We start from the raw sequence: 25,295 nt of genomic DNA, 5'->3' as shown, positions 1-25,295 counted from the left end.
CTATTGCCCTTTCTGGAATTACTGAGAATGGAAAATCAAATGAGTAAAAATGAGAATAACAAATCTGAAAATGCTGGAGAAAAGGGTGCCCACCAGTGCAGGACATTGCTGTTTTACTTGACTTTCAGAGAATGTAGTCCATAAGCTTTCACCTTGTACCACATGGGTCTCTGTATGTGGAGGGGGTGATGGCAAAGAGGGAAAGAAGAGAAAGAAGAGACCAAGGATTAAGGACCCCTGTGCTGTCCTATGAGCAGAATCACCAAATCTGGCCATTAAGGTGCTTCTGAAGCACCTGTTCACCATTATCATTATCATTACCATCACCATCACTTTTAATTCTACTTGCTGTCTGCCAATGTCTTTACTGAGAAGACCGCCTTAGTAGTCACCCAAACCTTAATGTCAAGGTTGGTCATCGACCTTAGGCTGCCAGGAAACCAGTTAAAAGAAGGAGACAAGAGGGATCCATGGGATGGAGAAGCATTCTGAGTTCCGCTAATGAGTGAGGTGACTCACGTCTGACTCAGACAAGCGAAGCTGAGCCTGGGAGATGGGAGGCGGTGCAGGGCAGACCTCAAAGGAGCTCTGCTGAAATGTTCAAATGGGAGCTGGGCTGCCAGGGACGTGGTGTTATTTAGAGAACTGCCTGTAGCTCTGGCATTGGAAGGAAGAGTGGATCCTGAAAACAGAAGGAGAAAATTGCACCTGAAGCCAGAAACCAAGTTGTGAATCTTCTGTGCTTTGACAAACATGTAAATTCTCTAGTGACACTGACCTGCTCTTTGGGAAATCTCAGAATATGAACTCAATAGGAATTCATTGTCATCAGGTCCCTGGGGAGTAGAGGTAAATCATGTGTCACCCTCTGTTTTTCTAATGCCCTCAATTAGAAAAATAAGCCTCCTTTGACTTTATTATTATTATTATTTTTTTAAATGTTTTCATTCATTTTTGAGAGACAGAGCAACAGACTCTGAAGCAGGCTGCAGCCTCTGGCTGTCAGCACAGAGTCCGACGTGGGGCTTGAACCCGCGAACCATCAGATCATGACCTGAGACAAAGTTGGACGCTTAACCAACTGAGCCACCCAGGTGCCCCCACTTTCTTTAGTATTTTGCTTTTGGAGAACATTGTGATGCAACCTGCGCTCATGGGTAGATTTTTTAAAAATCTGAACATGTGACTAAGGCACCTTCTCTCTTATTAATGTCTAATTGAGGTTCTGAGTTTGAAGATCCTAAGGTCATATATTATTATGAAGGTTGGTAACTGCACTGTCCTATGTGGATTGTACTGAAATGACATGCACACAAGTGACACAGAATCTGTAGGTAGATCCCCTGAAGAGCATGCATTTGTGAGATGGCTGGCTGTAGGTATGACTATGTGGGTGACACAGTTTGTCTCCATGTGCTAAGTAACCCACACAGATATTAACCCTACAACCTCAGCCTCATTAAGATGATGCATACCAACTCAGCTCTCTAAAAATAATTTTGGTTATTTACAGATTTATATGTGATTTGATGACTATGGTCACAAATGCACTTCACCAGAATGGCACCAAGGCAGTGGAAGAGACAGGGGTTCTTTGGCATTTTGCCCACCTGTGAACTTTCAAGGAGATGAAAATTAAATTGCTCCAAAAGCAAAAGTATTTCAACTTTGCCTGCCCCCAGCAGATGGCAACAACAATTGGGACACCATTGCTTTAGCATTGGTCAACTAGTTTTCTGTCATCAGCAGGTTTGCTCTATTTAATTTGGGGGGCTTGGCAACACTATTAACCTCAGTATGTCTAATAATCACAAAAGCAATGAGAACGTTGAATGTGCTATTGAGGAGAGGTTTAGGATTTTGAAGAAAATAAAAGATAGTCACAAATTGAATGTGGTAATAAAAATCACCAGTGTTGCATGTGGGTAAAAGATGGATCATTAGTTAACAGAGGTGATTCAGAAAGACAAAGAGATTAAAAACGTGAAAAAAACCTGGCAGGGTCTATGCAATGAACAGTAATCAGTAAGCAATGAGGAAAGGTAATTCAAGAAATGGAAGTAATCTGGAGTGTGAGATTAGAGAACTGACATCAACTTTAGTGCCTATACAGTTGACTATCGAACAATGCAGGGTTAAGGGTGCAGCCCCACACACACACACTAAAAAAAATCTGTGTATAACTTTGACTTCCCCAAAACGTAACTACTAATAGCCTACTGTTGACTGGAAGCTTTACTGATAACATATGCAGTCAATTAACACATATTTTATATGTTTTACGTATTATATACTGTATTCTTACAAATAAAATAAGCTAAAGAAAGGAAAATGTTATTAAGAAAATCAGAAGGGGAGGGGCGCCTGAGTGGCTCAGTTAAGCATCCGACTCTTTTTTTTTTTTTTAATTTTTTTATTGTTTATTTTTGAGACAGAGGGAGACAGAGCATGAATGGGGGAGGGTCACAGAGAGGGAGACACAGAATCAGAAGCAGGCTCCAGGCTCCAAGCTGTCAGCACAGAGCTCGACGTGGGGCTTGAACTCATGGACTGTGAGATCATGACCTGAGCCGAGGTCAGATGCTTAACCGACTGAGCCACCCAGACGCCCCAAGCATCCAACTCTTGAGTTTGGTTCAGGTCATGATCTCACAGTTCATGAGTTCAAGCCTTACATTGGACTGCACTGAAGCCTGCTTGGGATTCTCTCTCTCCCTCTCCCTCTGCTCCCCCTCCCCACCCCCGCTTGTGTGCATGCTCTCTCTCTCTCTCAAAAACAAAAAAAAAGAAAGAAAAAGAAAATCATAAGAGAAAATACATTTACAGTACTATATTATATTTATCAAAAAAATCTGCTTTATGTAAGTGGTTCAAAGCCATTATTTAAGGGTCAACTATAATCCAAATATTAGTTCAGGTAAGGGCTGAAAATATGTACGACATGTTTAAAAAAATTAATTAATTTATTTTGAAGCTCTGTGCTGTCAGCCTGATGCAGGGCTTGATCCTATGAACCAAGAGATCATAACATGAGCCAAAATCGAGCCAGATGCATACCAAACTGAGCCACCTTGGTGCCCCTGTCATAAGCATTTAAAAGCCAGGTGTTGTAAAAGTCCTCATTCTGAAACCTTTGCTGAACACCAGTAATAGTTCCATAGATTCAATATCTGTTAGATCAACACAACATTAAATTCCCTGTGGAAGCTGCTGAAGAGTTCTTTATCATACTTGGTGCAGCCTACCAAGGGCTGCCTTGACCATTTCTCAATGTATATGAACTGGTCTGTTTTGCATAAAGAAGCCCAGTAGAATGGATATCAGCAAGGAGAGGAGAATGCTACCTAGGTTTGAAGCTTTGAAGGACCATGGAACTCCCTTTTGGTGGAAATGTGTCTTTCTAAGCTTAAGTCACTCTTAGCCATTGTTGTCTTACTAATGGTCTTTCACAATTCACCTGTTTGTAAGGTGCAAAAAATGTGTATATATGTGTCTCTGTATTTTTTTCTCAATCATGCTTTTTTATTTCACATGGGGTTGTAGGATTTTCCTTTAGCCTTTAGTTAATTCTTTAATATGATTTCCTATGGCAGCTTGGTATTCCATTTCCTTATTATGTCATTTGATCCACCCTTTGCTGAACTAATAAGAATGCTTATATTTATATAACTTGGCATAAATTATTATGCTTTTCTGAACACTTCACTGGGATAAATTAGCAGAATAAAGTTACTGGCTTATAATGTTATGAACATCTTTAGAGTTTTAATATATTTCCAGATTTGCCTTCAGAAAGGTTTGGCCATCTGATAACTCTTCCAGAAATTTATCAGTGTTCCTCTTTCCATGTACTTTTGTCAGTACTAGATACTATTTTATCTCCACTCATTTTTGAGGGTATTTTAAAATGTTTTATTTATTTGGTTGTTATCAAGACCTCTTTCTATGATTTTAATGCATGTCTTTTGTGAATTTTTCCATCAAAATATTTGCCTTTTAATTATTGACTTGTAATAGGTCTTTGTATATTAAGGAAGCATACCTCTCCCCTCAATTTTTTATTAGTCTTTTAACTTTATTTATAGTGGCCACCTTTGTTTTTCATCTCTAAAGATAATACCAGTCACAATCAATTCACATGGCCAATGAGGAGACCAAATATGAAATTATTTGTGAAAATGCTATAAAACATAAAGGATTTTTATCATATACTTCTAGGGTTGATGCTACCCAGAAATTGAGATTATTTATTGGCCTACAAGTCTAAAATGAATTTGTAGGTAATTAAACTTCTATTCTCGGCTCTGACAGTACCATACAAAACAAGAAATTAATTTAAATCTTTTGTACCATAGTTATTAAGAATGTTATAAAAAATAAACAATGATGTCAGATATAAAAGTGCTCTGAGACTTTTCGATGGTTCTACATAAAACCGAGTTGTTGCATTATTACTCTTTTACTTTCTTTTCAAAAATCTAATTAATCCAGTATAGGTGCATTATAACAGGAAAGGCACTATATTGATCACTACTGTTACTTTAGGCTCATCAGTTATGCCCTGCTCACCTTCCCAGATAGTCCTTTCCTCAAGCCTTTCTTTACTTGAAAACAAAAAGAGATCCATCAGTGAAAAACTCTTCTCCAATAAAAAGAAATGGTTTCTTTCTTTCTTTCTTTCTTTCTTTCTTTCTTTCTTTCTTTCCTTCTTTCTAAGCAGGCTCCATGCCCACTGTGGGGCTGGAACTCACAACTCTGAGATCAAGTCACATGCTCCACTAACTGAGCCAGACAGGTGCCCAGAAGTGTTTTTCTTAATTGCATAGTTTTATAATTAACTAAGTAATACTAGTAACAATATTTATTATTGTAATTATTTTTTTATTTTTTATTTTTAGTAACAATATTTAAAGGCATGCGTGGACAAGTCTTGCTCCCAGTGATAAATCCATCCTCCCTCTGGCCCCACCCTACTCCCTATGGCTTCTTTGTATTCTTCCCGTGTTTCTTCATATGTATGCAAGCAGGTACAAATAAATATTATCACTATAATTCCTCTTTTCATTCACAAAAGTAGCATACTATATACATTGTTCTCTACTTTGCTTTTTTAAACTAAACAATATATCTTCAACAGAAGACCTTCAATAGGAAGATATTTAATGTAAACAAGAGACATGATGACATTGGCATTAAACAAGAAAGTTTTAAAATTCCTGTGTCAGTTCTGTCACCGTAATTATAGAAGCTTAGAGCTGGATACTGTGGTAAAAGCTTTGCTGGGTCAGTCATCAAACCTGTTCCTCTTTTTCTTCAGCACAGGACTGCATTTGAAACTTCCCTTGCTGTTGGGTGTGACCATATGACTGGATAGAAAAAATGTGAGCAGAGCTTATGTGCACCACTTCTAGGTCCAGCCTATAAGGATCTCTCCGCGCAATCCTCTATGTTCTTTCCCTGTCAGCACGATGTCAACACCTACAGTAACCTCATAAGCCACACGCTGAAGATGGCAGAATTACAAGATGGAAGGGCCTGGTTCCTTGAACAACACTTGGAAGAGAGCCACCTACCATGAGCACCCATTTTGGATGTTTTGTGAGTGAGAAATAAATTTCCTGTCATGTTAATAGTGCAGTAAATATGGGGCACCTGGGTGGCTCAGTTGGTTAAGTGTCCAACTTCAGTTCAGGTCATGATCTCGTGGTTTGTGAGTTCAAGCCCTGCACTGGGCTCTGTGCTGATGGCTCAGAGCCTGGATCCTGCTTCACATTCTGTGTCTCCCTCTCTCTCTGCTCCTCCCCCACTCACACTCTGTCTCTCTGTCTCTCAAACATAAATAAAACATTTTTTAAAGACTTAAAACACTGCAGCAAATATTATCTTAATTAGCTTAGATAACAACCTCAAATCTCCTCTAGTCCAATGACTGGCATATGGCAGTTGCTCAATAAATGTGTCTGGATAAATGAGTGAATATTTAAACACCTCTGGAGATAAAGAATTAATTCACTGCCCTATCGGTCCATTTAATACATTTCAATCAGCTGGAATTATTGGAAAATTATTTATATGGCGCTAAAACCCATTACCTTTAATTTGTACTCAAGACTGCCCTTCCCAGTCATTCAAAATTTAAGTCTGAACTCTTTTCAAGGCAGCCCTTCAATTATTTTATACTTCCTCTCATTCCCTCCATGACAAACCTCTGGTCTCCAAGCTAAATAGCCTAATGTTTTTAATTGTTCTTATTACGTTATAGTTACTAAAACTCTTATCACCATCTTTACCCCCTTCTGGGCACTTTTGGGTTTGTCATTGTTTCCCATCCAATGGGTACTCAGAACAGAATGTCATACTCTTGGCAGACACTGACCAGCCCTGGAGGGTACCAGTTGCCTTTCCTAGTCAGGACTCCATACTTCAATTAAAACAGCTTAATATTTTAGTCTTAGAGGTGGTCGTATCACCTGTTGACTCATTTTGAGCTTGGTCAACCTTTCTACTTCTCTCTCCTCTGCACCCCACATACACCATAATTTATTTATTTACTTATTTATTTTTATTATTATTATTATTTTTAGTGTTTATTTATTATTGACAGAGAGAGAGACAGAGCATGAGCGGGAGAGGAGCAGAGAGAGAGGGAGACACAGAATCCGAAGCAGGCTCCAGGCTCTGAACTGTCAGCCCAGAGCCTGATGCGGGGCTCGAACTCACGGACAGCAAGATCATGACCTGAGCCAAAGTCGGACGCTCAACCAACTGAGCCACCCAGGTGCCCCTACACCATAATTTATTATATGACCTTGGACAAATCATTTCACTTCTTCTCTAGGACTAATTTCTCATGAGAAAAGTGAGGTGGTTGGAGCAGGTGATTTCTGAGTTATTTATCCCCCTGCCCATCTTAATATTCTTTGGGTCTAAAATAGGAAGTTCTGAGAGCTCACATAGTATGTACCTTTTTTTAAAATTGTTTTTAATGTTTATTTATTTTTGGGAGAGACAGAGATAGAGTGATAGTGGGGGAGGGGCAGAGAGAGAGGGAGATAGAGACTCCAAAGCAGGCTCCAGTCTCTGAGCTGTCAGCACAGAGCCCAACGCAGGGCTCGAACTCACGCACTGTGAGATCATGACCTGAGCTGAAGTTGGATGCTTAACCAACTGAGCCACCTGGGCGCCCCTGTATGTACCTTTTTATGTAGAATCCTTCACCTATAGCAGTATGAAAGTATAAATTTGCCTGGAAACATTAAACTCATCAAACAACATGAAACCGTACAGGTAATTTTTCTCAGCTTCCATTCACAGATATGTGGACAACATGTGGGAAGTTGTATCTATACAACTAAGGCCAACGACCTATGCCAAACTATAGTAGTCAAGGAGGGGAAAAAAAACACACAGGCAAAAAAAAAAAAAAAAAAAAAAGAAGAAGAAGAAAATAAAACAAGCAGTGAGAGCATGAGGGGAATCAGGGTGTGGTTTTCTCTGAAGGAATACTCCATCCATCACTTTGTTAACCCAAGGGACAATGACCATGAAAAAGAGGATACACATTTCACTCAGCAGAAAACCTGGTTTGATATTTTGTCAATTTCCTCATCTCATTTCACACATCATCCAAACATGCCAAAACCCAAAACAAAACAAAACAAAAAACCACTCAACCACTCAATGGGCAAATAAATGTATGTGCTGTGGGCGGAAATCAAACCATGTCTCCATAACCCTTGCCCTTGGTTAGTTTCTTATAAAGCGGACATCTTCCATGATTTTAGCTGATTAATTCCTCCTGGTATTTCTGCATGACTGTCCTCCATCCATGCCACAGAGGCTGGATCCACTTTCCAGGCTAGACTGAGATTCTACGCATTATTATTTGACCTCTTTTGAAAAACTCATTGCCAGCTTTATAACCCGATCTGGGCACACCCCCCATTGGGGCCTGCATTTCCTGTGGATGATGCGTTGGTTTCCTAGGTGACAGTGGGAAGGAATAGACCTGTTAGCTGGTGGCTTCTGACTCACTCTCTGCAACGGACGTCACAGGATCGTGGCTGAACAAGTGGATGCTGAGAAAAACATGTGCTCCAGGGAGCAGCGGGGCACTAATGGTTAAAACCATCCCATTGTACCAGCTCTCTCTCCCACTAAGCAAGCCAACAGACTGACATGATATCAGATCCGAAAAAAAAAAAAAAAGCAACAGATTTGGAACCTCTCTGAACTCCCAGTCGTATAGAAGTGCACAGTGGAGTCCTAGTTACAGCACCAATATTTTGTTCCTTTCCTTGTTTAGAATTTCCTTTTTTTTCTGGAGTGTGAAAGTACCAGGATTCTCTAATGAAATGTCAGTTGGAGGCTGAAGAGCAGGAAGTAGAGACAAACCAAAAACTCACCAAAAGCCTGTTTACTAAGATGTCAGCTCTTTTTTTTTTTAATTTATTTTTGAGAGAGAGAGAGAGAGAGAGAGAGAGAAGGGGGGGGGAGAGACGGAGCGTGAACGGGGGAGGGGCAGAAAGAGAGGGAGACACAGAATCCGAAGCAGGTTCCAGGCTCTGAGCTGTCAGCACAGAGCTCGACGCAGGGCTCATACTCATGAGTCACAAGATCATGACCGAAGCCAAAGTCGGACACCTGACTGAGCCACCCAGGCACTCCAAAGGTGACAGCTTCTTTTGATCTTTCACACTTGCTCCCTGAGAGGAGAAGGTTAACTCACAGTGGGCTAACCAATTATCAGAGTCCAGGATGAAAAATACATTCTGTTGTGAAATTAATCTTCAGAAAAGCTGGATTTCATGAAGTCTAGACACACACACACACACACACACACACACAGTGAGGGGGGTGGAGAGAGAGAGATTAACTTTCTAGCTACCTCTTTTTCTATCAGCTGAACCCAGCAACGTACAAGTCAGGGAAGACTGCCTGGAATAAAACACACGGAAGAGTTCCTTTGTCCTATAAATCTGAACTACTAAAGACTGAATGGATTCTTTAGATTCTTGAATTCCTTAAATGACCAACAAACCTAAAGGTTCTCTACTGGAGATAATGCATCTTGTTTTCCACGGAGCCTTAAGGGATGCTTTAAATAGCATCAGCAAGCATCCGAATGAATTAGACAGCAAATGTAGGTTAGCTTTATTTAGACAGATAAAGACAAGCAGAGAAAGTTGTCTGGTTCAAGGGCAGTGCAGCCTGACACGACAGCATTTCTCAGAGGAGGGGAAATTGCTTTGGGAGAGTCAGAGGTATTTTGGGCAAAGAGCAAAGTTCCTTGGATCACCAGGGGAAGCAATGCTAAGTTCTTCAGTACAGAGGAGCAGGAATTAAGAGTGGCCTGCCACTCATTGAAGGAAAGATCTATAGATTTAAAATGTAAAACAGAACTCAGCATCCCTAAGTTCACATATGCATCCTCTTTTCTCTCTCGCATTCCTTGGGAGCACCATCAGAAAGGACACACTTCCCAGAACATGAGCTAAGGCAGGGAGTTTATCAGACTCCTCTGGAATGGGACTCAGCATCCCCAGCAAGTTCTACTTCAGGAAGTATGTCCAGATGGAGGGCCCCTGGAGATGGGGGAGCCCAGAAAGCAGGGACACTGGCAAATACGAGGGCATCCACTCATCAGACAAAACTGTAGGTGCCTGGAAAAAAGGTGCAGTGCATGAATTTGGTTTACTTTTTTCTCCTTTTTCCCCCCATCCCTTGAATTATTTTCTGAAAACAAACTCCTTATAAAAAGCAGTGGGTCTAGAAAAATGTGTACAACTTTCTGGTTTCATTTGTTTTTACTGTGATATTTACGGTTTCTTGTCTTTCTAACTTTTTGCTAACTTTCCTCCTCAGCGGGCCAAAGTCAAGTGATATTTGATGTCAGCTTGTAGCCCTATCAGTAATTTGTTTTAAAAATAAAAAACAATTTCAATCCATTATGATGTTCCAAATGTAGCACTGAATTTAGACTTGTAAAAATATCTTCAGAAAAATCTAAAAATTTAGATTTGCATAGATTTCCATTTCCTCCAAATCTAATTTTTATATGTTTCCTTTTTTAAGGGTCTTGTAACTTCTGAAACTTATACATCTTTAAATGTCGCCAAGGCAGGTATAGCAGAGGGAAATACTATGTTATGACCCTGTCATGAAGCAGAATTTAAGCTTCATTGTGAATTAGGCATGTATTCCACTTTCTTTGTACTTACCATTCAATAATTCACTTCCTTCCTCCCTCCCTCCCTTCCTCCCCTCCTTCGTTCCTTCCACAGTTATTTACTGAGAGCCTACCCTACACAAACAGTGAGCATCAGACTTACTTGCTCCCCTTCTCCATTACCGGGGGATTCTCTCCCTAATTGTTGCCTCTCCCCTCTGTCTACCCCAAGCCCATTCACTACTTACCTGGTAAACTAGCATATGGACCAATAATGTGTTCAATTGGGAACTACCGTTTTACACTTTTACCAAAGCACACAAAACTTCTCTAATTCACTGCCCCAAACTCATTATACTTTTAGCCATTTGTAAAACTGGCAAATCAGTTAATCATTTGAATTCTAAGAAGGAGGTGGAAAGCCAATTCCTGTGACTGTATTTGTAAAGTAGTAAAGTCAAAAGACTCATATGAGACCTGGTACCATGCATATTCCAGTGTTATACTAACTTTTTTTTTTTTAATGTTCATTTATTTTTGAGAGAGAGACAGAGTGAGCAGGGGAGGAGCAGAGAAAGAGGGAGACACAGAATCGGAAGCAGACGCCAGGCTCTGAGCTGTCAGCATGGAGCCTGACATGGGGCTTGAACTCATGAACTGTGAGATCATGACCCGAGCCAAAGTCGGATGCTTAACCCACTGAGTCACCCAGGTGCCCCAAATGTTATACTTTTAGTAAAACCCCCTCACCTAAAGTCTTCATTTTTGTAGTTACAAGAATGTGATCAAAAGGGAGACTAGTCTTTTATTCCTTTTTGGTAAAGACACTAACATTTCCATGTGAAGTGAAATGAAAAAACTTAACATCCCTGAGGGGCGCCTGGCTAGCTCATTTGAGAGGAAGTGACTCTTTTGTTTTTTAACCTGTTTTTTTCTTTTCTTTTCTTTTCTGAATATAATTTATTGTCAAATTGGCTTACATACAGCACCCAATAAGAGAAAATGACTCTTGATCTCAGGGTCCTGAGTTTGAGCCCCATGTTGGGGGTAGAGATTACTTAAAAAGAAAAGAAGGAAAGAAAGAAAGAAAAGGAAAGAAAGAAGAAAAAGAAAGAAAGAAAGAAAGAAAAGAAAGAAAAGAAAGAAAGAAAGAAAGAAAGAAAGAAAGAAAGAAAGAAAGAAAGAAAGACAACAAAACTTAACATCCTTGGGATCTATATTTCTTGCTCTGACATCTGTAATCACCTCACTATTATTAGAGTATCTTTATTAAAATTTCCCAATTTGTGCTAATAACGAGACTTTTAAAGTGTTCTTCAATAAGTCAATCTCAGAACTCACTTTTAATATTTTTTAAGTGCTGGAGGGAAAAAAAAAACCTTGAATATGGAGGTAGAAGACAAAGTTATAATTGCTAATCCAAATAAATAAAATACGATGTACGTAACTTTAAAAAAATCGTAACAATCTTTTGTTTGTGTTTTCCGGCCGTTCTCCACGTTTGCTACACTACTATTTCAGTAATCTTAATAATTCTCTGAAGAAGACAATGTTTTCATAGTGTTCGACTAGATAGACCGAGAGTCACACATTTTATTTTTGTTTTGTGACATTTGTGGCTCTTCAGCGTGACACTGGCATTCTTCCTCCTCTGATGCAACTTCCTTCTCTGTTTCACTCTGTTTTGGTCGAGGTTGTTTCAACCTCCCCCCTTCTCTGTGCAGTCTTTCAGCTGGACCAGGAGAGCCCGAGCTGTCGCTTTGTTTTCTGAACATCCACTTCTGTTTCCTGTGGCAACACCTGCAGATAAATACGTAGCTGGCTACCCAAACGGACACTGCCCGCACCCCCCAGACGCTCTCCTCCGCAGGCCCGCGCAGACCCAGGTATGCGCGCACATGCGTGCTCAGCTCCTCCACCCTCCCCCGGGGAGCTCAGAGGACTCCAGCTGTTTTCCGGCCCTGGCAGCAGAAGCGGCTGCAGAGCCTCTAATGTTCCTTCTCTGGAACCAGCGCTGATCGTGCTGCTGCTGCTGCTGCCAGAGAAGGATTTAAGTCACCTGGACTGAGGAGAAGACCGCTGAACTGTGTCAAGACGGTGGAGCCAGATACTTCAGGCTATTTGAAGCCATCAGAGGGGAAGGAACCAGACTTGGGGTTCCTCCACCCGAAGCGTGTTGCCCGCATTGTTGACAACCACGTACTGATATTTCAAGACTCAGCTCAAGCATAATAACCTCTTTCTGAAGCTTTTCCTGATAGGCTGCCTGGCCCTTCTATACCTGTAACATCGTTATTTCATTTAGGTGCTTATCTCCCCCTCCCCCCCCCCCCCCCCCAACCCCACGTTAGATCCAAACTTTTAAAGGCGTACACCTTGGCTGATTCATCTTAGTATCTTAGTGTCTTAGCATCTTGGCACATAACAGGTGCTCAATAAATGTTGGATGGATGAATGGAATTCACTGCTCCCCTCCCATGGGTGAAAGTAACAATTGACTTTTGGTGGAGGGGGAAAGAGACTAGTGTCCTAACAGGTGTCTTTTCTCCTCTTTGAAGTTAACATTGGAAATGAAGAGCCCACTGTGATGGTGTGAGGATGCCCCCCCCCCCCCCCCGGCCCCCAAACATGTGAAAATAACTCAGCAAAAAACAGAGCAGCTGCCTGGTGATCTTCCCCATCACTGGGATTTCTTCAGGTAACCAATAAAATAGGTAAGTCCGATCCTGCTTACCAGATAAGCCTTTGAAAAACTCACAAGCGGGAGTGAGAGGAAACTGTTGTATCAAGGAACATTGTATTAGCAACAGGAAAATGTGGCGCGTATCTATTAAATTGACTGATGCAATTCATGTCCCAGAGTAAGATGTTTCAACATTTAAAATGTTTTAGCATCAAGGGATGGTAAGGATAAGACAGACTGTGTTAGGTTCATAACTTGCATTATCTCATTTTGATTCTCCCAAAAACCCATAAAGAGACCTTACTGTCTTCATCTTACAAATGAAGACAATGAGGCTTGGAAAGGAAGCCATCTTGGTACTAATACTCAACCGAGCTTAGATTCGAACTCAAATCTGTCTGGCCCCAGAGTCCTTTCTTCATTCCTCTTGGGTCCTCTCAAGAGCTGTTTTAACAATATCGACATCAAGTTTTCAGAGAGGTTGAAAAATAAAGATTGAATATATATATATATATATATATATATATATATATATATATATATTTATTTTGAGAGAGCATGAGTTGAGGAGGGGAAGAGCGAGAAGGAGAGAGAGAATCCTAAGCAGGCTCTGCATTGCCAGTGACAAGCCCAATGTGGGGCTCAAACCCACGAACCATGAGATTATGACCTGAGCTGAAACCAAGAGTCGGATGCTTAACCCACTGAGCTACCCAGGCTCCCCAAAGATTGAATATTTTTGAACACTGACAATGAGCCACCTACGAGGCAGGGCAGTAAGGGAGGTTGCAATGGACTGTTCTCTACTCAAGGAGCTAAGTAGCTGGTGTAGGAAGCTGGTACCCAATATAGGCTGAACAATAGATGATGAAATAAGGGCTGCTGTGAAGGGGACAGTCAGAACTGAGGGAAGGAGTGATTGGCTTGGTTGTGCAAGGAGAGCAGGGAAAGTTCACAGAACACCAGAAGGTGTCATTTTGAGAAGACTCTGAGGAGGTGGGGGAGAAGGCACAGCAGGTTTGGGGACACTGCAGAGTGAGGGAACATGTTACAGGAGCTGGGTGGAAAGTTCAGGGAAGTCAGTGCATGGTTGGAATAGTGGAAGGTGAAGGTGGGTTGGAGCCAGGCCATGGAAGGCTCTGAATAGGAGCCTGAAACTGAAATGGGGAATTATTGAAGGTTTTTGAGTAGGGGGAAGGCAAGGTTCCAATCAAATCCTTGACAAAAACATCCAAAAGTATTGCTGAATTCATCCTGACACCAGATCACAAGTACACAAAGTACACAAAATTGAAAAATATAGAAAATCAATATTCTTAACCAAGACTCAAAACAGTGGCCTGCTTACTTCTGAAGAAACACACCAAATGAAGTGGATATATGCCTGAATCATCAGCTCAAACCCGAGCCACCCTCTTTCTTCCACACGGGCCAAGAACAATCCCATTCTCATGATTCCTAAGACAGCCTCATCAACTCAAAAACCTGGGGCAACACATACAATCACCTCCTCCCTCCCTCTCCCCCCCCCCCCCGAAAAAAAATTCCAGCAAGGAAATGACAATTCCTTTCACTTCCTTCCTTTCTTCAGCGGCCAGCCAATGAAGATTGCTTCACCGTTCTCTCTCTGATACACCAGACACACATCCTAGAGTAGGAATTGGATCCTGATGGCTTAATTGAGTTAAAAGAAAAGTGCAGATTATCTAAAAGCCTCTCAAAGGTTTCAGAGTGGCTCTCACATCTCAGAAAGCCCAGTGGTGGCTCTCAGTTCTTTGGTTAGGGCGGAGCTGAATGAATTTCGTAGCACAGAATTCGAAAGCACTGGAAGTCAGCAGTTCTGAAGGACTGCAGAAAGGGCTTGTTTACACTTTTCTCTCGGGCTGCAACCCATCTATTTAAACTTTAACCAGAGACAATTATAAAACCATGGTTAGCCAGGGATCGCAGGCTGCGCAAGACGGGAGACAGATGCCAACAGTCTGGCATTGGAGGAGGGAAGGTTGAGAATATTTTGAGGAAAGGGATCAAAGAAGTACAAAGGTTTTGCAAACAGGTGTCACCTAGGTTGGTCTTCATGGGAACAGGGAGGGAAGGGGGAAGGAGTGGGTGGGAGAAGACAGGCAGGGTGGGCACAGAAGACCCACAGCTTCTGATGGTATAGGCGGGGACTGGGGCTGTCACTGTTCCACCAGTTCAAAAGTGCCACCCAGGCAGAGCCAGCTGCTTTAGCTCGACTGTTTACACCTTTTTTTGTTTCCCTCTTGGATTCCCTCCCCTCAGGGAGTCAGTGCCTCTGATAGAGGCACCCAGCCCACCAGGACACAGGCTCGCTTCCCCAAGGCCAAGCCTCCTCTTCAATTCAGGTTTTCCTGGCAAAGACCTACTCTGGAGCTGACAAGCAGTCCAGTGATGTCAGAGGAAATACCCCACTTGACAAAGGACTGTGCTCCAGTTGCCAATAAACTGAACTCCCTCGCATGCCCTGTTCTGGGTCCTAGGATCTGGAGAATCCTAAGAACACACTCAAAGAGAGATAGTTGTTGCTGCAAAGTAAATGTTTTTATTCTGGATTTGAGGATGTCTGTGGACCTGATATTGACATGAGGGCCAGTTTTAGGTGCATATACAAATGTGGGGAGACCTACGGGACACCAGCCCCCCAGATCTCTGTGTAAAGGAGTCTGACATTCCACCCCTAGATACTCAATCTTTTTTTTTTTTTTAACTTTTTGGTTTTGAGTATTCCTATTAAGATACAAACGCAATATGTAGAGGAGAGCCCCTGCCTCAGATGTTACCAACTAATTTGTTAATAGGGATTCACTTTCTAGGCAGGTCCAGTCAGATTAGAACTAGGGCTCAATAGGAGGAAGATTCAGGACACACATTTTGGAGATGGAGAATGGGCAGAGGCCCTGGATCTATGGGTGGGAAGCTCGTAGTAGTCATGGAAGAGGCCAGAGACAAGTCTCTCTCTGTGCAACAACGAGACCCAGTCCTTCAACATAGGTCAGAGTTCATGAGGACAGCAGAAAGCCAAAGTCATGCTAACTTCCTGTGAAGCTTCCTTCTCTGCGAATCCAGCTTTTACCAGGGAAAGCCGTTTGGGGCACAGCCAGAGGGAGATAGGGGAGGTCAGAGGATCTGCAGATATTCAGGGCCACAGCATGGTCTTCCAGGGCAAAGAGGCCAAAGTCATGGGCTTCTCTCCAGACCAGTTTGTTACACTCACCGGAAGATCTGTGCTATAGCTCTGAACGTCACTCCCAAGTCCAGCCAACCATCTAAAAAATTCATGATGCTGTTCACGAGGGTCTGGGTAGAGAAGGTGGGGACAGCTCCCCGAGAACTCACCCCAACTGGGGACAGATCCCAGGGTGATATCATCGCTTATGGGGGTTGGGAGGTAAGCACTTCATACAAGGTGTGACATAGTATGACATTTATTTTTTAAGTTTATTTATTTATTTTGGGAGAGAGTGTGTGCATGAGCGCGTGCACCCATGTAAGCAGGGGAGGGACAGAGAGAGAATCCCAAGCAAGCTCCACGCTGCCGGCACAGAGCCCGACATGGGGCTCGATCCCACCAACTGTGAGATCATGACCTGAGCCGAAATCAAGAGTTGGACACTTAACCGACTGAGCCACCTAGGTGCCCCATGACATTTTATCTTTAGTAAACATAGGCTAAAATTTTTCTTTCTTAAAGTTTGTATGAGTGCAGATCGCTTTCTTATGCCCTGATCTCCAGAGGAAAGGGAGGAGGTCTGGTTCTTATGTCTCCTGCAGGATGGAGCCTGTGAACACGTGATTGCTGGCAGGCATCCCAAGATCTGCGCAGAAATTTCAGAGGGATACACACATTGCCCAGCTCCTACCAGAGGGTGTTATACCGGGGAGAAGATATTCTATAAAATCGGTCATGACATCTCCAAAGGAAATCCTGGGAGACTGGACATAAACCAGAGAGGCAGTATAGTGCAGGTGCCCCCCACAATACAAAAGTGGAGCATTCCTACAAATCCTTTCATAAGCTGAAATGGCATAAAGCAGAGAAGCTATTACCATCAATTTATAAGAAATAACCCCTCTTAGGCTTTTCCTGATACCTCAGGACACATCTTGCTAACAGGTGCACAAAATAAATTGAGATAAAACGCAGATGCTCCCAGACCCAGTTCACAGCTCTGGTGGCTCGATGCGGAGACGCTGGGTGTAGTTGGTGGGGAAGGAGCTTGGCGGGGCCACTCACGCTGCTCAGGGCGTGCACTGCCTCTGGTCGAGCTCCGCGCAAAACAAACGCTGAACCTGCTGGGCTTTTCTGCGTAAAAGCAAAAATCCTCTTCGGATTTCTTTTGGTTAGCAAAAACAAGTACTAATGTGGGTCTTCTGTAAGAGGGAAGTGGTGTAATGTATACTTTCAAAAAGCGAGGGTATGTTACCTATATGGTGGCTCAAAGCATGGATTCAGGAACCAGGCCGTCTGGATTCAGATCCTGATGCTACCACTTATTAGCTTTGGGACCTTGAGCAAATCGCTTAACCTCTCTGAGCCTCAGTTTCCTCATCCATAAAATTCAGGCAATAGCAGTTCCCAGTTCACAGGGTTGTTGTGGGGCTTAAATAAGTTAATATTTAAAGGGTTAAATGAGTTAATATTGAAAAGCACTTCAAATAGTGTCTATCACAGCAACAGCTATTTAAACATTGCATTTTCAGGTTTTTTTAAATTTTTTATTTTTTTTAAATTTTTTATTATTTTTTTTAACGTTTATTTATTTTTGGGACAGAGAGAGACAGAGCATGAACGGGGGAGGGGCAGAGAGAGAGGGAGACACAGAATCGGAAGCAGGCTCCAGGCTCTGAGCCATCAGCCCAGAGCCCGACACGGGGCTCGAACTCACGAACCGTGAGATCATGACCTGAGCCGGAGTCGGACGCTCAACCGACTGAGCCACCCAGGCGCTCCTCAGGTTTTTTTTTAAAATGTTTATTTTATTTTTGAGAGAGAGAAACAGTGTGAGTTGGGGAGAGGCAGAGAGAAAGGGAGACACAGAATCTGAAGCAGGCTGCAGGTTCTGAGCTGTCAGCACAGAGCCCAAAGCGGGGCTCGAACTCACAGACCGCGAGATCATGACCTGAGCCGAAGTCGGACGCTTAACCGACTGAGCCACTCAAGCGCCTGTAACGATTGCATTTTAAAAGTAACATGATCAACCCTCCAGGCCTGGAAACCTCGCTTGGTTCTATGATTGACCCTGTCTCCCAGAAGGTCTGGGGTGACTCTGGTCTGCACTTTTTTCCACCCTACTAGCTTGAGGAGACAGAAGAAAGATAACCCTGAAGCCTTTCTCCTCCGGGCTTCTTTTCCAGCGTTAGCCATGGCACTTCCGTTCTACGCTTGAAGCCTTGCAACACGCATGCCCGGGGCCGGGGTAAAGTCAGCACCAACAACAGGGAGCGCTGTCCGGTGCCCGGGCCAGAAACGGGAAGTTCCTTGATGCAAATCCCTCAGGCCCTCGGGCAGGCTCCATGTTTGTGCTGTAACTAAATACCACACTCACCTGTCCTTCATGGGTACCAGGCACAAAGCCAGGGTTATAGAACACAGGGAAAAGCCCTCATTGGGAAAGGTAGGAAAAACAGAGAAAGAAGCAGGTGGCAGGAAGAAGGATCATGGCAAATGGGAAACCAAATACATGAGGAAAAAAGAAAAGCTCCAATAAGTTCAAGGAAACTTTTTTTTTTCTTTTTGGGTCTCTCTATTTTTGACCAAGTGAAAAAAAACCAAACACAAAAGAATAAACTAAGCAACTGGAATCAGATGGGGCCAGTGAAGGGGGGGGGAACAGGCAGCAGAACTCTACAAATATATGCTAATTACCTCATCCTTCCTCCCGTGCCCTGCAAGCGAGGCTCCAGAGCCGGTTTGTACATTGGCCTAATAATGATTTCATTTCACAGACATCTTTCCACGTTTTTTTTGTTTTTTTTTTTTTTTCCTTAACAAAGTCCATCACAATTCTGTTTTGGGATGTAGAAACAGTATCTATCTTTAGGAAATTTAAATGCCAAAGAGCTCAGATAAGCATAATTGAGAAGTAAAGAATGGTTGGTGTGACCAGGACAAATATCAAATCACAAATATTTGAAATTCTTCCCCTTTCGGGGCCCTAAGGAGAGAAGTGCCTTTGTTTGCTGAATTGGCTCACAGAGGACCTGGCCTTTGCCGTGTTGCGTAGGATGTTGGATGGGGAGGAGAAGCCAGAGGAAGGTCAAATATTTAAGAGCCTACTATGCATCAGGCGTTCTGTTAGATGCTAGAAATTTAAGAGCATACAAAACAGGCCCCTACCCTCATGAAGCTAATACTTTTTTAGACTTTAAACAAAAATGTAGTAAATTGCACGTAACATAAAATTTACCACCTTAACAATTTTTTAAGTGTGTGTTTATTTATTTTTTTTAATTTTTTTTTCAACGTTTATTTATTTTTGGGACAGAGAGAGACAGAGCATGAACGGGGGAGGGGCAGAGAGAGAGGGAGACACAGAATCTGAAACAGGCTCCAGGCTCTGAGCCATCAGCCCAGAGCCTGACGCGGGGCTTGAACTCACGGACCGTGAGATCGTGACCTGGCTGAAGTCGGACGCTTAACCGACTGCGCCACCCAGGCGCCCCATAAGTGTGTGTTTATTTTTGAGAGAGAGAGCACGAGCAGAGCAGAGGAGGTACGGGAGGTGGGGGATGGGGGAGACAGAGGATCCAAAGCAGGGTCCTCGCTAACAGCAGAGAGTCTGATGCAGGACTGGAACTCACAGACCATGAGATCATGACCTGAGCGGAAGTTGGACGCTCAACCGACTGAGCTACCCAGGTGCCCCAACTACCTTAACCATTGTTAAGTGCAAAGTTCAATAGTGTTAACCCTATTTACACTGTTGTGCATTGCATCCAATCTCTAGAATGTTTCCATCTTGAAAAACTGAACTCAATGCTCATTAAAGAACTCCCTCCCTGCAATCCCGCCCCCCCGCCAACTACCCCTCACCCCAAGGTCGGAGTCACCACCATTTTACTTTCTGTTTTTATTAATTTGACTATTCTAGGTACATCATGTAAGTGGAATCATATAGTATTTGTGTTTTTGTAACTGGCTTATTTCGCTCAGTATATCCTCAAAGTTCCATGTTAGAGCATGTGTCAGAATTTTGTTGCTTTTTAAACCGGAATAATCCACTGTATGCACATGACACATTTTGTTTATTCACTCATCTGGTGATGGACGTTTGGGTTCCTTCTACTTCCGGGCTACTGTGGATAATGCCACTGTGAACACAGGTGTGCAAATATCTCTTTGAACTAATGCTCTTTTTAAAAAAATTTTTTTTAATCTTTATTCATTTTTGGGAGAGAGACAGACAGAGCATGAGCAGGGGAGGGGCAGAGAGAGAGGGAGACACAAACCGAAGCAGGCTCCAGGCCCTGAGGTGTCAGCACTGAGACCAATGTGGGGCTCGAACCATGAACCGTGAGATCATGACCTGAGCCAAAGTGGGACGCTTCGCTGGCTGAGCCACCCAGGTGCCCCTGAACTAACCCTCTTTTAGGGAGCTTATCCCATCATATTTGGATTATCTATTTGCCCATCACTTGGCCTAACTATGTGGTTAGCTGTACGAGCACTGTGTCATTTATCTTTGTATTCCAACTCCCTATACAATGCTGGCACGTAGTAGGAACGCAATAAATACTTGTTGGCAAAATAATTTATTTTTATACTTCTTAATCACTACTGCTGCAGCTGGCTGTTTTACATATTTTAATAAATAAGTTTTGCAATTTTAATGAATGCTATTTTGATTATATTTACATACTAAGCTAGTTTATACAAGGAGGTTAGTATAAAAACCTAAATCTCAATCAAAATTCACTTTCTAGATGAAATGCCATTGACAATTCCTTTTCATTCACTTTGCTTAAAATCAGCTCTTGTTGCTCTGATTCTTGTCCTTCCTTTCCTCCCTTTTTAAGTCAGCATTGCCTAGATATTAAGGAGTCTCCTCAAATCATGAGACATCCTGTGGAATAAAGCTAGGCATGGGCCTAGGGTTGAGTTTGCTCAGCTCAACAACTTTCATTGAGCGTCATTCTGTCTGAGGTACAAGATGAACAAGGCACAGCCCTCCCTTTGGAGAAACTCACAGTCTTGCAATTCTGTCTGGTTCTTCTTGGCCACAATTAAGCAAGAAACCTCAGTTTTCTCAGGTGCAGAAAATAGTATTTATCCCCATTTCCCATACTCAGTTGAGGAACACAGACACTGTAGCATTCACAAAGCATGAGGGGGTGAAGGACACTGAAAATTCTGGGTAGTATTATATTTGATAATAATTGCTACGTGTGGTATCAGCAGGGGTAGAAGCTAGTTCTGTAATTCTTTACAAAATAGACATTTGGAATCATGATTTCTGGTCAAGGAAGCATTATTGTACATTAACCTTGGAGGGACTTTCTCAGCTCTGAACACAAAGAATGGTCTTTGAAATATAAAAGAGAAGGGCGCCTGGGTGGCTCAGTCGGTTGAGCGTCTGACTTCAGCTCAGGTCATGATCTCAGGGTCCATGAGTTCAAGCCCTGCTTTGGGCTCTGTGCTGCCAGCTCAGAGCCTGGAGCCCGCTTCGGATTCTGTGCCTCCCTCTCTCTCTGTCCCTCCCCTGTTCATGCTCTGTCTCTCTCTCTCTCAAAAATAAATAAACATTAAAAAAAATATTGAAAAATAAATAAGTAAACCCATAAAATAAAATATAAAAGAGAAAGGTTAAAAGAAACAGTTGGCCCAAAAGATAAAATCTTCTAGGAACTAAGAATGGAGAGCAATAAATGAGACTGAAGACATGGGCCTGTTGGGCTCCAGATCTGAGGCAGAGGAGGCTGGAATGGGATCTCTACAGGGTTAGGGAGACTAAAAGTGAGGAAAGTGTGTGGGAGCCAGAACCGCAACCAGCCAGAACCAGGTTTTCTGTTGGAAACTACCAAGGGTAGTTTCTTTCTTTCTTTCTTTTTTAAATTTTTAATGTTTTATTTAGTTTTGAGAGAAAGAGAGAAAGAGAGACACAGAGTGTTGGCTGGGAAGGGACAGAGACAGGGAGACACAGAACCCGAAGCAGGCTCGAGGCTCCGAGCGGTCAGCACAGAGCCCAGAGCAGGGCCCGAACTCACAAGATGCGAGATCATGACCTGAGCCAAAGTCGGATGCCCAATGGACTGAACCACCCAGGCGCCCCATCTAATGGTAGTTTCAAAACAGGGGCTAGGGGCATCTGGGTGGCTCAGTCAGTTGAGTAACCTGCTTTTGATTTCTGCTCAGGTCATGATCTCGGGATTCATGGGATCAAGCCCTGTGTCAGACTCTGTGCTGACAGTGCAAAGCCTGCTCAGGATTCTCTCTCTCTTCCTCTCTCTCTGCCCCTCCCCTGCTCATGTGAACTCATGCACTTGCATTCTTTCTCTCTCTCAAAAATAAATAAATAAATACACTTTAAAACAATAACAACAACCAAAAAAAAAGACCCACCCCAAAACAGGGGCTAGACTGAGAACCGCCCCCCCCCAACACAAAGTCGCTTATTAAAGAGGCTAAAAAAAAACCCTCGCCACTGCCTGAAGATGGGCCTTATGTGAGGGAATGGTCTGGCAGGAAGACAAGGAAGGGCACAGAGCCCTCATGACTGCCTCTGTGACATCTCTATTACCACAGTATGGGAAAAGAAAAGACAAGCTCTCTTTACCTGGGTAATATGATTGTCTATAAGGAGGATCAAACAGACCATACTGAAAAAATGTTAGAACTACAAAGACAACTCAGCAAAGCTGCAGGGTATAAGATGAAGAAATACAATTCAGTTGCAATCCTATATCTCAGTATTTATCACCCATGATATTTAAGAAACCAGTTTTAATAGTTTTAATAGCAATAAGCGATGAAGTACCTAGGAATAAATGTAATACAGATGTGGATTTTTGTCTATAAATACAATGTTGACATTATGTATAGAAATTAAAAAAAATTTTTTTTAATGTTTATTTATTTTTGAGAGAGAGGGACAGAGCACAAGCAGGGGAGGGGCAGAGAGAGAGGGAGACACAGAATCTGAAGCAGGCTCCAGGCTCTGAGCTGTCAGCATAGAGCTCGACGTGGGCTTAAACTCAAAAACCGTGAGGTTATGACCTGAGTCAAAGTACGACATTTAACTGACTGAGCCACCCAGGCACCCCATGTATAGTAATTTTTTATGGAACAAATTAACTGAGATTTAATACATGGAGACATATAGCATACTCATGAATTGGAATATTCATTAAAATGAAGAAGACATTTCTTCTAAAGTTAATGTTTGATTTCAGTGCAAACCCAATTTTTAAAATCCCAACCTGATTAGGTAACACGCAACAATGGTCACTGAGTTCATGTAAACAGTAAAGGTCAAAACTAATTATAGTAGGTGGAAATGTCTTTGCCAACAAGTGAGGGAATATACAACTTAGAGTGGCTTAAACAATAACAGGTTTATTATTTCACGTCACAGGATGTCCAGTGGTAGGCGGTTTCAGTATTGGCTAATTCAGCAGCACAATGACACCTCCGAGACCTAAGGACTTTTCATCTCCCTGCCTAGCCATTCTCAGTGTGCTAGGCTCTAGCTTGTCCTCTCAGGGTGGCAAGATGGCTGCCACTGTTTCAGCCATCACTTTCTCCTCCAACTCTGTACAAAGATAGGAAGGGCAAGTCGTCTTCTTTTGTACGTTTTTAAGTGAGAAGAAAACTTACCTATCCTATCTCTACTCTAACACAATTCCACATAGGTTTCTTTCTTTTTTTTTTTTTTAAGTTTCTTTATTTATTTTGAGAGAGAATGTTTGAGTGGGGGAAGGGCAGAGAGAGAGAGAGAGAGTGAGAGAGAGAGAATCCCAAGCAGGCTCTGCACTGTCAGTGTGGAGCCCAAGCAGGGACTCGAACCCACGGACTGTGAGATCATGACATGAGCCAAAAATCAAGAGTTGGACATTTAACTGACTGAGCCACCCAGTTGCCGCCCCCAAGTAACTAAAATTTAAAACCAGAGGCAGCATAACAAACCTGGATTAAAAAATGAGTTAGTTAATAAATATGTGTTGGAATATTTATACATATTTTTTCTATTTCACATTACAAGATTTTAAGTTGGTTTAAAGACCTAAATTTGAATAGTCAAATTTAATACCTCTAGGAAAAATATAAGAGATTATATTTATACCCTTGTGATAGGAAGAACTTATTAAATAAAGCACAAAAGGATAAAATCATCAAGGAAAAGGTGAGTAATTTTACTACCTCAAAATAAAAATATATCACCAACAAAGAGAGAAGATATTTTTTCAGACATACAACAACCGAGATATTCATGTTCAAAAATTATAAAGAACTGCAAAGCAATAAGAAAAAGAAACAACTAGAAAGAAAAATTGACAAAGAATATAAATAAGCAATTCACAGAAAAGAAATCCTAATGGCCAATAGATATACAAGATGTTCAGTCTCACTAGAAATGAAGGGAAAACAATATTAAATAATAAAAAGTTACCATTTCGTAACTATAAATAGGCAAACATTTTAACATTTGAAAATACCAAAAATTAGTAAGATGTGGAGAAATGGGACACTTAGAAAGCAAAGTGGTGATATGTATTTATGTAAATCCTAAGACCCAGCAGTTTCTCTGTTCTCTAGATTAGTGGTTCTCAACCAGGGTGATTTTGCCTCCTGGGAAATATTTGGCAATATTTGAAGACATTTCGGTTGTCACACCTGCGTGGGGGTGGGGTGCTACTGGTACCTTTGGGGTAGAGGTGAGCAGTGCTGCTAAATATCCTACCCCACAGCAAAGAGTTATTCAGTCCAAAATGTCAATAACACCAAGGTTGAGAACCTGTGGCCTAGAAAAACTGTCACATGGTGTGCACCAGGAGATAGGTATTTAAATGTTAATTGCAGTATTGTTTATTGTAGCAAATAACAACACACTGAAAACAATTCACACATCCATAATGCAGGAAGTGGATAAGTAATTTGTGTATTTCAAACAAGGGAATAATATACAACAGGTATATTTAATGAATTAGTTCTTCAGGTTACAATGTGAATCAATCTAAAAAGAAATGATGACTAGGGACACCTGGGTAGCTCGGTCAGTTAGGTATCCAACTCCAGCTCAGGTCATGATCTCACGGTTTAGGAGTTTGAGCCCCGCGTCGGGCTCTATGCTAACAGCTCAGAACCTGGAGCTTGCTTCAGATTCTTTATCTCCTTCTGCCCCTCCCCAGCTCTTGCTCTGTCTCTCTCTCTTAAAAGTAAATAAACATTAAAAAAAAATTTTTTTTAAGTAACAATGACTAAAAATG

General features: G+C 42.1%; 1 protein-coding gene across 1 annotated transcript in view; it reads right to left on the bottom strand.

Annotated features, from left to right (window-relative positions):
• The window catches only part of MKLN1 (muskelin 1), a 365,725-nt gene that overhangs the window by 258,702 nt on the left and 81,728 nt on the right, over positions 1–25,295 (bottom strand). The window lies entirely within an intron of this gene.

Source organism: Panthera pardus, unplaced genomic scaffold (assembly GCF_024362965.1).
Source record: "Panthera pardus isolate Hobbes unplaced genomic scaffold, ASM2436296v1 HiC_scaffold_8, whole genome shotgun sequence".
NCBI classification, from domain to species: domain Eukaryota; kingdom Metazoa; phylum Chordata; class Mammalia; order Carnivora; family Felidae; genus Panthera; species Panthera pardus.
The sequence above is the reverse complement of the archived record's forward strand: the minus strand, read 5'-3'. Positions and strand labels throughout refer to the sequence as shown.